Source organism: Erinaceus europaeus, chromosome 4, assembly GCF_950295315.1.
Source record: "Erinaceus europaeus chromosome 4, mEriEur2.1, whole genome shotgun sequence".
Lineage (NCBI taxonomy): Eukaryota > Metazoa > Chordata > Mammalia > Eulipotyphla > Erinaceidae > Erinaceus > Erinaceus europaeus.
In genome coordinates, this window is record NC_080165.1 from 144,111,944 (window position 1) to 144,126,584 (window position 14,641).

At 44.3% G+C, this 14,641-nt stretch overlaps 1 pseudogene; it reads left to right on the forward strand.

The window, feature by feature from the left end:
• Positions 1-7,220: 7,220 nt before the first annotated feature.
• On the forward strand, positions 7,221-7,447 carry LOC107522558 (guanine nucleotide-binding protein G(I)/G(S)/G(O) subunit gamma-5B-like; annotated as a pseudogene).
• The last annotated feature ends 7,194 nt before the right edge of the window (positions 7,448-14,641 follow it).

Here is a 14,641-nt window from a genome sequence, read left to right on the forward strand (position 1 = left end):
ATATCCAGATGCCTGTTTATGGCACCTTCACATTCCTTTCCCCTTAAGCATTTGCTTCAAAATCGTGCGCCCAGTGGTTTAAGCATTGCTTTTCCAGCAGCAGCCACTCTGCTCATTTTAAAGATTATTTGTGCCTACCAAGTAGTATCTGAAGCCACCTCGGGCTGGTGGTGGTGGGCCTAAGGGGCCCCTGGTGTGTGTGTGTGTGTGTGTGTGTGTGTGTGTGTGTGTGTGTACTGGGCACATCCTGCACTGTTGGGGGCGGGGTCCTGTCTGGAATCTCACTCCTGGTTTCCTGCAGCTCCACATCCCAGTGCTGATGATGTTTCGGGAACCATGATTGTTCCCATCAAAAGTCACTTCAGTCAAGTTGGGAAAAGACATTATTTAATCCGTGACCATGAGCAAAATGACTAACCATTCTGTTTGAAAAATGTGTCTTGCTGTCTTATGCCTTTTACCAAAATAAGTTCCAGATGGATCACAGACATAGTGTAAGAAAATGAAATCATGAAAATGTTAGACATAAACATGAAACAAGATAATTTAATAATCTCACTCTGGGACCAGACTTCCTAAGGCGAAGACCAAAAAAAGGAAAAATCCCGGAGGCCGTCAAGGGAAAAGGCGAATAAATTTGACTACATTAAAAATTATGTCAATTTTTGGATAATAATACTTATTGTACAGAAGCTCAAAAGACAAGTCAATGCTTTGGGAAATAGTTTAGTCGCATGTGAAGAAAGCAAAGACCAGACTTACTGAGGGTATTTTCATTATTTTATTCTCTCTGTTCTTTTTTTGTCCTTACTGAGGCGTCAACAGTTCTGAGATGACGAGATTTGTGGGAGCTGGCTTCAAATAAAAAGCTATTTAGGAACAGGATTTGGGGCCTGAGACTCTTGAGAGCATCTGCTTGGCAGTTTTAGATGATAGTGTAACAGGTGACTGACTGATGGTGGTCTCTGCTTGGCGGTTTTAGACGCCAGTGTAACAGGTGACTGATGGCAGTCTCATTTGTATCCAGGTTCTGATGAGAGGTCAGAGGAAGAGTCACTTGGACCATTCAAGCTCAGGCTAGACAAGTGTTTATTGCAAGAGCAGGGAAGGAAGTACAGAGGCACATTGAGCTCTCAATGATGAGAAGCAAAAGTGAGATAAAGAAGAGATATGTGGGGAGTCGGAAGGTAGCACAGTGGGTTAGGCGCACATGGCACAAAGCTCAAGGACCGGCATAAGGATCCCGGTTCGAGCCCTGAGCTCCCCACCTACAGGGGAGTCCCTTACGCAGGTCTGCAGGTGTCTGTCTTTCTCTCCCTCTCTCTTTGTCTTCCCCTCCTCTCTCCATTTCTCTCTGTCCTATCCAACAACAACGACATCAATAACAACAACAATAGTAACTACAACAAGGGCAACAAAAAGGGAATAAATAAATATTTTTTTAAATTAAAAAAAAAGAAGTGGTATATCCATAGACTAGCAGGCTCTCAAAGGATGAGTGGCAGTGAGCTCCCAGAGCCCCTTCTTGTAGGGAAAAGAAATTTTGGGTTGTTAAGGTGATCAATAACAGTTTGGGTAACAGTTCACAATTTCTTAAAACTATTCTAATTATTTACTTAATTGTTGGAAAGAGACAGAGAGAAACTGAAATGGGGAGGGGGATAGAGAAGGAGACGGAGAACAGGCCTCATGGTGGTACACCAGGTCAAGTGCGCGTAGTACAAAGCTCAAAGACTCGCACAAAGATCTGGGTTCGAGCTCCTTCTCCCCACCTGCAAAAAGGATGTTTCACAAGCACTGAAGCAGTTCTGCAGGTGTCTGTCTTTCTCTATGTCTTTCCCTTTCTCTCTCTCTCCTATCTAATAAAATGGAAAAAATGGCTGTCAGGAGCAGTGGATTTGTAGTGCAGGCACCGAGCCCTAGTGATAACCCTGGAGGAAAGAGAGAGAGAGAGAGAGAGAGAGAGAGAGAGAGAGAGAGAGAGGGCTTTCCAGCAAAGCTTTAGCACTAGTGAAGTTTTCCCCCTGCAAGTAGGGACTGGAGTCTTGAACCTGGGTCCTCGTGTATGGTAATATGTGCACTCAACCAAATGCACCGCCACCCGACCTCCAGTTGATCTTCCTGATCCTTTGCCATTTGTTCTGGGCAACAACGTTACGTGCCATAGCATTTCTTGATTATATCCATTGCCTGTACACATCCACGTTTCAGTCGATCGGTCAATTGTCTGGTCATTTACCTCCTTTTGTTTGTGGCAGTGCCTCGTGGCAACGCCTCATGGCAACTCAGGGTCTCTTGCCTTGCCAGTGCCTAGCTGCAGTAGCACTTAGGAAAAACCACAGCCTTTGAGGGAGTCGTCAGAGAATCACAGGAGAGACTGTCTAGAGGCGGGGGGGGGGGGGGGGGGGCTTTATTATCTTGAAAAACCTCTTGAGTTGTGAAGCCTGATGGTAAGCTTCCAAGAAGAGATGGTGGAGTCTGGTTTTATACTAAGTACAGAATTAGAGAGATGCAATCATCTATACACACTTAGGAGTTTGCCAGAAAAAACCATGCATATTTATGAAGGGGAGGAATGAGCCTGTGTGGGAATTCAGAGCAATCGTATGTAATCATACATGCTGGAGAAAATGGCCAAGAAACACCACTGTGGGTTTGATTTTTAGTCTGGAAAAGAGGATGAAAGTGACTAAATGTCACTTTCCATTCCAGGCGGTTCACTTCCTAACAAAGTCCCAAAGCCTAGATATAGACCAGGGCCTGTGAGCCAGAGCGTGTGTTCACAAGTATCCACAAACTAGGGGAGATATATACCTGAAAACAAAAGTACACAACAGTCTGCAGTGAGTCAGTATCAAGTTCATAATGAAATAGTATCTAATTAGACTTAGATACCCTCCTCACCTACTTCCTATTACAGATCTCTCACTCACTCCAAAGCTAACCTCATCAAAGCAAGCACTGAAAAAGCTGAATAAGGGCAAGAGACTGGCATACTTTAATGATGACTCTTTAGTCACTGTCAAGTCACCCTATCAGCTGGGGCCCTATTCGGGGAGTCCTGAGATTCTCAAACAGACATGATGGGCCTAGACCTCAAATAAATCCCTCTCTCCATTGTTACTGGTCATCTCTATCAGGAACAACAAAATAGACCCCTTTGTGGAGCCCCCATAGGGCCTTGCCCTCAACTTGCATCAATAATGGTAGAGAATGTTCCATCCTCTGGAGGGAAGATGGACAACATACTCTATGCTCCACTTGAGGAAGATGGGTCCTGAAATTGGGGCAGCTTGGAATGTTCCTATTCATGACCACAGAATGTGAGCTCAGATCTACAGGGATGCAGAGGTCACATAGGCTCCTAAGCTGAATATGGGCCCCAGATCACATCAAATAAATAGGGTTTACAGTCAATAATATTTATACCCCTTTCCCATATTAGGGAGCTACTCTCTCCCCTGATCCAGCTTTCTGGTCCTTTATGCAGCCATGACATCATCTCCCCAGACAATAACTTGGATGCACCTGCATATCAGGTTTCAGACTCAGGGAAAAAAACAACAACAACAACTAGTATAGCCACAGACCCTTTGAAATATAACTAAAATATGCCTACTAGCTATCTACAAAATGGAGGACCCCTCCCCAACACTTCATCTGCACTATTCCAGCCTTTAGGTCCTTGACTGGTCAACAATTTGTTTGGCTTTATATGTTAACTCTTTTCAGCCACTAGGTTCCAGATGCTAGCATGATGCTGACCAGACTTCCCTGGACAGACAACCCTACCAATGTGTCCTGGAGCTCCACTTCCCCAGAGACCCACCCTAGTAGGGAAAGAGAGAGGCAGGCTGGGAGTATGGATTGACCTGTCAATGCCCATGTTCAGCGGAAAAGCACTTACAGAAGCCAGACCTTCCACCTTCTGCATCCCACAATGATCTTGGGTCCATACTCCCAGAGGGATAAAGAATAGGAAAGCTATCAGGGGAGGGGATGGAATATGGAGAGCTGGTGGTAGGAATTCTGTGGAGTTATACCCCTCTTATCCTATGGTTTTGTTAATGTCTCCTTTTTATAAATAAATAGATTAAAAAAAGAAAGTGATCAAATGTTGGGGTGGGCACCACTGTGCAGACTTCAGTCCCCAAAGCCATTCAGTCAATGATTGGGGCAGAGGGGGAGTATATATTTATCAGCACAATGGTATCTGTAACATTCTGTCTTGGTTCATTTAAAGCTAAAAAAAAAAATGTAACCACACTTCTGGTGGGAATGCAAATTGGTGTACCCTTTTGGAATACTGTTTGGACAGTCCTTCAACAAATAATAATGGAATTACCTTATGATCTGGCAATACTACTCTGAGGCATTTATCCAAAGGGCATGCAAAGACTAATTTAAAGGGATATATGTACCCCTGTGTTCATGGATGTATTATTCACAACAATTAGAGGGTGGAAGCAGCCTAAATGCCGATCGACAGGAGACTGGACAAAGAAGAAATGGGGTAAATATATTCTCCATGGAACACTACTCCCCAATCCAAAAAAGATGGCATTGTGTCCTTTGGTGTGAAATGGACTGCACTGGAGGTGATTGTGCTTTGTGAAATGAGAGGTAGAAGACAATTATCTGCTGGTTTCACTCATATGCAGAATCTAGAGAACTAAAATACACAAAACACAAACTTGCAGAAAACCAAAGTAAAACAGAAACTGTCTCTATGGCATGAGAGCTACAGCAGTGATCATTGGGAGAATGAGAGCACAGGACTCTGGTGGTGGGTGTGGCGTGGAGCTATAGACCCTGTAATCTTACAATCTTGTAAACCGCTATTAATCACAAACAATTTTTTAAACATTTTATTTATTTATTAATTTTCCCTTTTGTTGCCCTTATTTTTTATTGTTGTAGTTTTTATTCTTGTTGTTATTGATGTTGTTGTTGTTAGACAGGACAGAGAGAAATGGAGAGAGGAGGTGAAGACAGAGAGGAGGAGAGATAGACACCTGTAGACCTGCTTCGCCTGTGAATCGAACCCCCTGCAGGTGGGGAGCCAGGGGCTGGAACTGGGATCCTTAAGCCAGTCCTTGCGCTTTGCACCATGTGCACTTAACCTGCTGTGCTACTACCCGACTCCATACAAATACATTTTTTAAAATGAGAACTAGACAAACAAAAAGAATGTGGTCATAAGTCTTCATGGAGAACGGATGGGCACACCCTCTCAGCCATAGGGACCCATTGTTTGTTTCTGTGTTTTCAAGTCCTAAAGTTCATCTCAGCTTTGTTGGAGGAGAAGGGTGCAAAATTGTAAGGAGCTAGCACAGGGCACATACGGAAGGTATCTAGGTGCCCAGTTAGGATCCTTCTCTTCATAGTTTTTGTTTGTCTGCATTCCTGCAGGGGAGAAGAAGGCATTCCTAGGTCTGAATCCAAACTCCATGGAATGAGACCTCAGAGATAGTCTGATAGCTAACATGCAGGTGGACTAAAAAGATTGCCCAGGAAGATGGTGTCTGATTAAGAATAGGGCTAGATGCTGGGATGGCCTGAGGGTGCTTCTTCCCAAGCAAGTGCTCTTTGGGTTGGAGAGAACTCGACTGGAGCCAGCCTAGGCTGCTGCGTGGGAGAGGGATTAGGAACTCCTGCCGGGCTACTGTCACAGGAGAGAGACTCTGGGACTCTTGGAGCCGGAAGGCAATCCAATGTTTAATCAGAAGAGCATCTGTATTCATACTCGCCAAGAAGGAAGTAGTAGGGTGGAAAACAGGATGTGACGTAGAGAGGGTGGAGCAAAAAGAGAGTGCAAACTATTGGTGGAAAACAGGGTGTGACTAGGAGAGGGGGCGGAGCAAAAAGAGAGTGAGAACCAGTGGGGATTAAACCAGTGCCCTGCAGGGAGGGAAGTTCTCAGGTAAAACAGTGATTATGTAAATAGACCACAGCATTAAGCAGGGGGGAGCTGGTTTACTGCCCAACAGCTAGAAAGCTGGAATGGGGAGAAAGAAGTCTACTTTAATTCTGTGGGTTCTTGGCTTGTATTTGTCGACCTAGCCTTCACATTACGATCTTCCCTTTTTAGATGAAGCCACTGAGACTCAGCGAGGCTGGTTCACCTCATGGTCCCTACAGTCAGAGAGTTGTAGAGCTGTACTCTGAGCTAGCCACAGCTGGAATCACTGAGCAGTGTTGCCCAAGGGCCCTCCCTCCCTCCCTCCCTTCCTTCCTTCCTTCCTTCCTTCCTTCCTACCTTTCTCTCTCTTTCTTCCTACTTTCTTTTCTTTCTTTCCTTCCTTCTTTCCTTGTTCTTTTTTTAAAAAAATATTTATTTATTTATTCCCTTTTGTTGCCCTTGTTGTTTTACTGTTGTTATTATTGATGTCGTCATTGTTGGATAGGACAGAGAGAAATGGAGAGAGGAGAGGAAAGCAGAGAGGGGGAGAGAAAGATAGACACCTGCAGACCTGCTTCACTGCTTGTGACGCGACTTCCCTGCAGGTGGGGATTCGGGGGCTCAAACCGGGATCCTTACACCGGTTCTTGAGCTCTAGCTTGCTGTGTGACCTTGAAGCCTAGGGCTGGCAAAATAGCTCACTTGGATAGTGAGCCATGTGCACGACCCAGGTTTGAGCTCAGGCTGTGATCTCTTTTAATTTCTCTCTGTTTCTTTGTCTCTGGCTATTTCCATCTGAGAAAAGAAAGGAAGGAAGGAAGGAAGGAATTCAGGAAGGAAGAAACTGGACCCAAGAGGGCTGGGCAAACTGGCCCTGGAGGGAGGAAGTGATCTGACACTGAGAAATTGTGATACACAGAAAATAACCCTCAGGGCTAGGTGGTGGTGCAACTGGGAAAGCACACGTTACCTTGCACAAGGACGTGGGTTCAAGACCCTGGTCCCTACCTATGGGGAGAACCTTCACTAGTGATGAACAGGCTGCAGGGTATCTTCTCTGTCTCTCTCTCTCTCTCTCCCTCTCTCTTTCCCTCCCTCCCTATCCCCCATGTCTCACCCCTATTTCTTTCTATCTCTATCATAATTTTAGAAAGAACGAAAGAAAGGGAGAAAATAACTTCTGGGAGTGATGGATTCCTTGTGCAGTCACTGAGTCCCAATGATAATTAATCTGGTGACAATAAAAAAAATTAATAAGTCGACCCATGCGACCCAGTGACCAGCAGACCAACGGACTGGTTCGGTCCTCACCGGCGCCATGTCTGGCTTCTCCAGTGTCGTGGCTGTGAAGAAGGTGGTTCAGCAGCTCTGGCTGGAGGCCGGGCTGAGCCGTGTGAAGGTTTCCCAAGCAGCTGTGGACTTAAAACAATCCTGTCTGCAAAATGCTCAGAGCGACCCCTTGCTGGCTGGAGTGTCTTGAAGTACGAATCCCTTCAGACCTCAGAAAGTCTGTTCCTTTTTGTAGTAAAACACATCTTTGGAAGGTTTTCTGATCTACTTTTCATGACTCAGTCAATGTTCAAACTGGAGCTTAATTTTAGTCTCCTATGGATTGTCCCTCTAACACTTGCCATACTATGCAAACTTCTTTTTTTTTTAAATTTATTTATTCCCTTTTGTTGCTCTTGTTTTATTGTTGTAGTTATTACTGTTGTTGTTACTGATGTCATCCTTGTTAGATAGGACAGAGAGAAATGGAGAGAAGAGGGGAAGACAAAGAAGGTGAAAGACAGACGCCTGCAGACCTGCTTCACCGCCTGTGAAGCGACTCCCCTGCAGGTGGGGAGCTGGGGGCTTGAACCGGGATCCTTACGCCAGTCCTTGTGCTTTGCACCAAGTGCACTTAACCCGCTGCTCTACCGCCCAACTCCCAACTATGCAAACTTCTGACAGTTCTTAACCTCTACCTCTCTGAATTTTCATGGATTTCTATTTCACAAGGGTAATATTATTTTATATAGACTGGTGGCAGACACAATCAAATACTTAGTATAAAACTTAAAAAAATAAATTAATAAATAAAAGGTAATTCTCTTCCTGTAAGAATTGTTTTTTCTCTCTCTTTAACCTTTTATTTATTGATAGAGACAGAGAGAAATTGAGAGGGGAGATAGGGAAAGAGAGAGAGACTTGCAGCCCTGCTTAAGCACTAGTGAAGTTTTCTCCCTGCTGGTGGGGACCATGGGCTTGAACCCAGGTCCTTGTGCATTGTAATGCATGCGCTTAACCAGGTACGCCACCTCCTGGTCCCAGAACTGTTTTTTTTTTTTTTCAAGGGATAGTTAACATATGAAGCCTGCTCTTTCAAAATAATGAAGAGTTACGACCTTTTCCGAAGCCCATCATAATCTGGGAGGTAGGAAGACCCAGTAGTCCTGGGCCCCCATTCTGTACACCCTGGAACTCACTAACTGGTTTGCTAGCCACCTCCTCCCCCACCCCTCCCTCGCCCCCGTAGTCGTTCCCAGAGACAGGGGTGGAGGAAGGTAGACTTGAGCATTGCTCTAGCCCCCTGTTGCTTATAAAGAACAGCATCAAATCGGTCTTCTCCTTTTCCACAAAAGATGGTGTGATAGTGAGTGTTTGTCCTTCTGTGGTGGCCTGCATGGTGCCTTCCCTTCCCCTCATCCCTGATAACATCAGCACAGCACCTACTCTCTGTGGCCTTTAGGCCAGAAAATGACTTGAACAGGGAGCCATGGCGCAAAGCACAGGCACAGTCGTAAGGATCCTGGTTTGAGCTCCCAGCTCCTCACCTGCAGAGGGGTTGCTTCACAGGTGGTGAAGCAGGTCTGCAGGTATCTGTCTCTCTTTCTCTTCACCCCCTCTGTCTTATCCTCCTCTCTTGATTTCTCTCTGTCCTATCTAACAACAACAATGACAATAAACAAGGGCAACAAAAGGGGAAAATTTTTTTAAAATTAAAAAAAAAAGAAAATGACTTGAACAAAAGAACTTGATTCTCAAGCTGGAACAACAACATAAAAAAAATCCCCCAATTAATTTCAAACTCCATGTGTCGTTTTCGACGGGTTAGGTTGTTTTCTCCGGGCTGGCTTCACGGGCGGGTAACAGACGACCAGGGACTCATAGTTGAGCTGTAGGCAGTATCTCTTTATTCATGCAGGACGCAGCACAATCTAAGACGAGCTAAGCTAAACTCAAGGTAAAGTACTCTAAAACTCACAATGCTGTCTTTATATATACTTGCCAAGTAGGGTGGAAACAGGGTGTGACATAGAGAGGGTGGAGAGAAAAGTGACTGGTGACAATCAGAGTGTGACAAGGAGAGGATCAGGGTGTGACAAGGAGGGGGGGTGGAGCAAAAACATATCATGAAACAGTGGGGATTGAACCAATGCCCTGGAGGGAGGTACTTGTTAACAGCGGTTATATAAATAGAATGAAGTGGTTATGTAAATAGAATAGTGTTAAGCAGGGGGGATTTAAACCAAATGAAACAGAAAGGGTCTCATGCATACCAACATCCATGTATTCAAACTCAAATTTAATATGAGTGATAAGATTGGGTGGGACCCACTGGAGGTAGAATTACCTTCGATAAAATGTGGTCAAGTTCAGTGGTGACTCTGGGAGCGTTGCTTGTTTTTTCTTGGTGTAATTGCTTTCTGACAGTCTTGTTCAGGAATGTGACACAAACCTTCACTCTATGTTTGGTTTTCACACTGCATGTATAAATAATGGTGCTTTTTTTATTCTTTTCAAAAATATTCCAGGGCTTTCTCTGTTGTTTTTTTCTTTTTCCTAGGAGCTTCAGCTCAATCCCTTTGATATTCAAGTGATCTCTTTTGAAGCCCCTATCTTGTCATCACCCTAGGATTTTCTTTGCTTCAACTGGTAGTGGGTGTAGCTTTCCCAAATTCTCATGTGTTAATGGCTTCAAGTGTCTGATTTCAACAGTTGGCCCAAGAACACGTTCACCCTCTTGACAGCAAGTTTCTTTCCCCCAGCATTTGCCTTCTCTCTGTATTTTTTGCATGTTCAGCATGCAAAGCAGTTGGCAGGGAGTGTGCTTCTAGCTCAGGGGAATTTGTGAGTATAACAAGGGGAGAGATGACTGAGGAATGAAAACCTGATGTGGAGAGCACACATTTCTTTGAGAAGGGAGGAGATAGGCAGAGAGAAGGAAAGACAGACACCTACAGTACTGCTTCACAAGTTGTGAAGCTTCCCCTGCAGGTAAGGATCAGGGGCTTGAACCTGCGGGCTTACACATGATTCTAATGTATGTGTTCTACTAGATGCAACACCATCTGACCCCAGGAAAGACTTTTTTTTAAGATTTTTTTTTCTTTTTAAAAAATATTTATTTATTTTCCCTTCTGTTGCCCTTGTTGTTATTGATATCATTGTTGTTGGATAGGACAGAGAGAAATGGAGAGAGGAGGGGGAAGACAGAGAGGGGGAGAGAAAGATAGACACCTGCAGACCTGCTTCACCACCTGTGAAGCGACTCCCCTGCAGATGGGGAGCCGGGCTAGAACTGGGATCCTTCTGCTGATCCTTGCACTTGGTGCCACGTGTGCTTAACCCGCTATGCTACCACCTGACTCCCCGACTTTTTTTTTTTTTTAAGATGTGATACCTTAGCATGTGCAGCTAAGGCCAATAGAGACTGCGTACTTCCAGAGAAATGATTGCCATTACCTTAACTAGCCAGAATAATGAAGATGGTCTGTATTTAGGGTCACCTCCTGAAACAAATGTTCTATTAAAGGAGTATGCACGCACGCACGCACGCACACACACACACACACACACTCCCCTTCAGAACATCTGGTTTTGTTAAATGAATCACCCTCTGCTGGTGAATGAAGTCCTCCATCAGGTAGGTAGTGGCTCAAGCCTCACAGTGTACACAGTGGCCTGCATCAGGGGTCAGGCAGGTTCAAATCCTTGAACACCCCTGACAGGGGGAAGCTTCACAAGTAGCAGAGAAGTGCTGTGGGTATCTTTCTTTTTGTCTGTTTCTCCCCTCCTTCCATCCCTTCCTCTCTTCTTGTCTCTTACCTCCTATCAAAAAGAAATAAAGATGGCTGCTGAGAATGGCGGAATCTTGTTGGAACTGAGCCCCAATCTTTGTAGTAAAAACACAAAACACAACAGAACAAACAGCCCTCCACCAGTGCTATTTACTATAGAATTTACACTCTTATAAATTCTCTATATGTATGCAATTAAATATGTTTTCTTTTTCCTATGAGTCTGTTTTATTATTACTTTGCTCAACCAGTTTGAGAAGAAACTCAGATGAGTAGGGGAGATTTCCCCCTCTGCCCCTACAGAAGGTATGAAAGAGAAACATAGTGAACTCTTTAGTGAATATTTTTGTGTGATGATGACTTCTGCTCTCTCTTTGTAACCGCCTAACTGAAATTTGGGGGTGGTGAATGTTCATATAACAAAGGAAGTTCCCAGCCAAGGGTTTAGACTAGAAAGAACAAATGTGTGTTACCCAGGGTGCAATTCTGATTGCTTGTAGTTCTCTGAAGCACTGTGATGAGAAGAACCTGAATCTCTCTCTCTCTCTTTTTAGTCCTAGTGTGAAGGAGTTCTATAGCAAGTAATGATGGGTGACAAGGCTTGGGAATGTTGAGTGCTGATATATCCTATGGTAAATACCCAGGAGTCGCCAGATTTCCTCTCTTCCAAGGTGGCTACTTCCAAGGGAAGTGAAAAGGGAAAGTCTGAAAACTCTGATTGATCATTAGTCAGAAGCAGTTCACAGTCTGAGAAAAAGAAGGAAGAAAACCAAGTTGGTTGAATATTAATTTCTGTGGTACCCACTTGGCTAGCCAGAGGGTGAAAAGGTTTAGTGACTATTAGGAACACATATGACCTTTCTGTTCTGATGGTTTTTGCCTTTCTCTGCTACCACATGGTTGTGGAAATGTGGAAGATGAGGCAGAAACATTCTCTCTTGTTATCTGACTCAGGCTCTGGACTTAGACTGAGTGCGGTGCAGCTCTGATATTAGTTGGATTACATTGGGAATGTTGTGAAATCACTTCAGACCTCAGTTCCTTCAGCTGTAAAATAGGAATATTAGGTGTCACGTTAGAGTGTGAGGAAGGCTGTGTGAGTTTGTGTCTGCAGTTTCCTTTCCTGATATAGGAATAGGAGATGTAAAAGAAAGAAAGAAAGAAAGAAAGAAAGAAAGAAAGAAAGAAAGAAAGAAAGAGAGAAAGAAATAGCAGATGCTTTTTTCAGGGAAAGAGGTGTGATGCATAGTTTAGAGTGGAACCGCCTTGCATATGTGAGGCCCTGCGTCTGATGCCTGACAACACGTAAGAGTGATAAAGAAAAAAAACAAGTGGTGATAAAGTGTTGCTATGGTCTCTCTCACTGAAGTCTGAAGTGACGCGGGCTGAGCAGGTAGAGTGCGTGATTTGCCTATGCAACGACCCACCTTGGTCTCCCACACCACATACTTCAGAGTCAAGCTCTGTTTCTTTTTCTTTCTCAGGAAATACATAGTCTTTAAAATAAAAACTGGACCAGAAAGATGGCTCAGCAGTAGGGTTTATCTGTTCATAGACGGTTTTTTTTTTTTATTAGTGATTTACAAAATTAAGCCATAACGGGTATAATTCTGCACCATTCCCAACACCAGAGCTGTGCATCCCCATTCCCTCCACTGGAAACTACAGTAGTTCTTCCAAGGTCACAGATATGGGGTAACTATTATTTCTATAACCACCTATATTTGTATATGGTTCCCATTGTTTCTAAAGTCACACCTACACCTGTCACTACTTCCAAATTCCTTTCCCCTTCTTCCTCTTCTCTTTCCAGGTCTTCCAGCATCTCCCCCCAACATTTCTCTCCCTCTGGGAGTATGGATCAAAATTCTTTTTTTATTATTATTTTTATTTATTAAAGAGAGAGAGAGCGAGCATTGTAACATGTTTTCTCAACCAGGTGCACCACCAGCCGGTGCATGGACCAACATTCTTCTTTTAAAATGTTTATTAGTGATGTGATGTTTATTTACAAAATTACATGTTAACAGGGGTATAATTCCACACCATTCCCACAGCCAGAGTTCTGAATCCCAAGTCCCTCCATTGCAAACCACCACAGTGCTCCCAAGGTTGCAGACATGAGTTAACTGTCACCTCTAGATTTGTACATAATTTCCCCCATTTTCTTCCAGGTCCAGCCCTTTTTTCCCCTCCAAGCCACACATGACCCTATTACTACATCAAAATGTCTCTCTCTTTTTCCTCTTCTCTCTCTGGGTGCTGATGGAGCTGGAGTTCAGAGCCCTCTTATCCTCTCCCTCCTATCATTCCCCCCCCACACTGGGAGTCTGGATCAAGATAGTTTTTGGGTGCAGAAGGTAGGAGTTCTGGCTTCTGTAATTTCTTCCCTGCTGGACATAGGCATTGGTAGGTTGACCCATATTCTTAACCTGTTTCTACCTTTCTCTAGTGGGGCAGGGCTCTGGGGAGGTGAGACTTCAGGACACATTGGTGAGGACATCTGCCCAGGGAAGTTAGGATGGAATCATAGCAGCATCTATAACTTGGTGGCTGAAAGGTGTTTGTTCCTAGGGGCTCATGACTTTGATAATTTTTACCTGATTCTGATAGTTAACATGCAGGTGACCTAAAAATATTGTCTAGGAAGATGGTGTCAGAATAGGGCTATAAAGCTGGATTATGGCAAAGAGTAGCTCGCAACCTGAAAACAATATATAAGTACGATTAACTGTTGACCCCATGAATCTGACCCAGGGCCCGTATCTATTCATATTTAGCACAGGAGCCTGTAACCTCTGCAGCTCTGTCAGTCTGAGCTCACAGTCCATGGTCATAATTAGGAATATTCTAGGCTGCACTCATTTCAGGAATGAGTGTAGCCTTGAATGGCAGAGTACGATGACCCAGCCTCCCTTTGGAAAGTGGGGCAATCTCTACCATTGTTGCTTTATATTGAGGGCAAGGTCCTAGAGAGGCCCATAAGAAGGCTTATAATGATCACTTCCCTGATGGAATTGATCACTGATGGTGGAGAGAGGGACCTATTAGAGGTCTAAGACCATCATATCTGTGGGAATCCGAGGATTCCCTGACTAGGACCCCAGAAGATGGGTTGGCCTGGTAGGGAACAAGAAGTCCAGCTTTAATTGAGCCAGTCTCTTGCCCTGATCCAGCTTTCGTAGTCCTGTCATTATCTGATGAGTTTAGACTTTCTCCCACTTAAAGGGTTGAGTGTCATTTATTGTAACCAAACTGGTATTAGGTTTATGGGGTCTGGCCTCATATTAAGGAGGACATACACCTAGGGTTCTAGTGGGGTCTAAGTTAACCTTAAGTTTTACTGTATTGACTTGTTTGATAATGCATATAGGTTTGATCCCCAGCACTGACTATGAAAATGGGAGTGGAGGGAGGATGACTGAGCTGTGAGTACATGCCTTCCACATGTGAGGTTTGACATCAGCACCACATGGAAACACCATGTGTCATCAAAGTTCAGAGCGCCAGTATGCCGGGCTAGCTTCGCGGAGGGTGACAGACCACCAGGGACACATGGCTGAGCGGAGAAGCAGTATTTCTTTATTCACGAGCGAACAGTTCAAAAAACTAATCTAATCTAATCACAACCCAATTCTGTCCTGCCTCTCCTCTGGTGGAAGAGTCAGGAACCAAG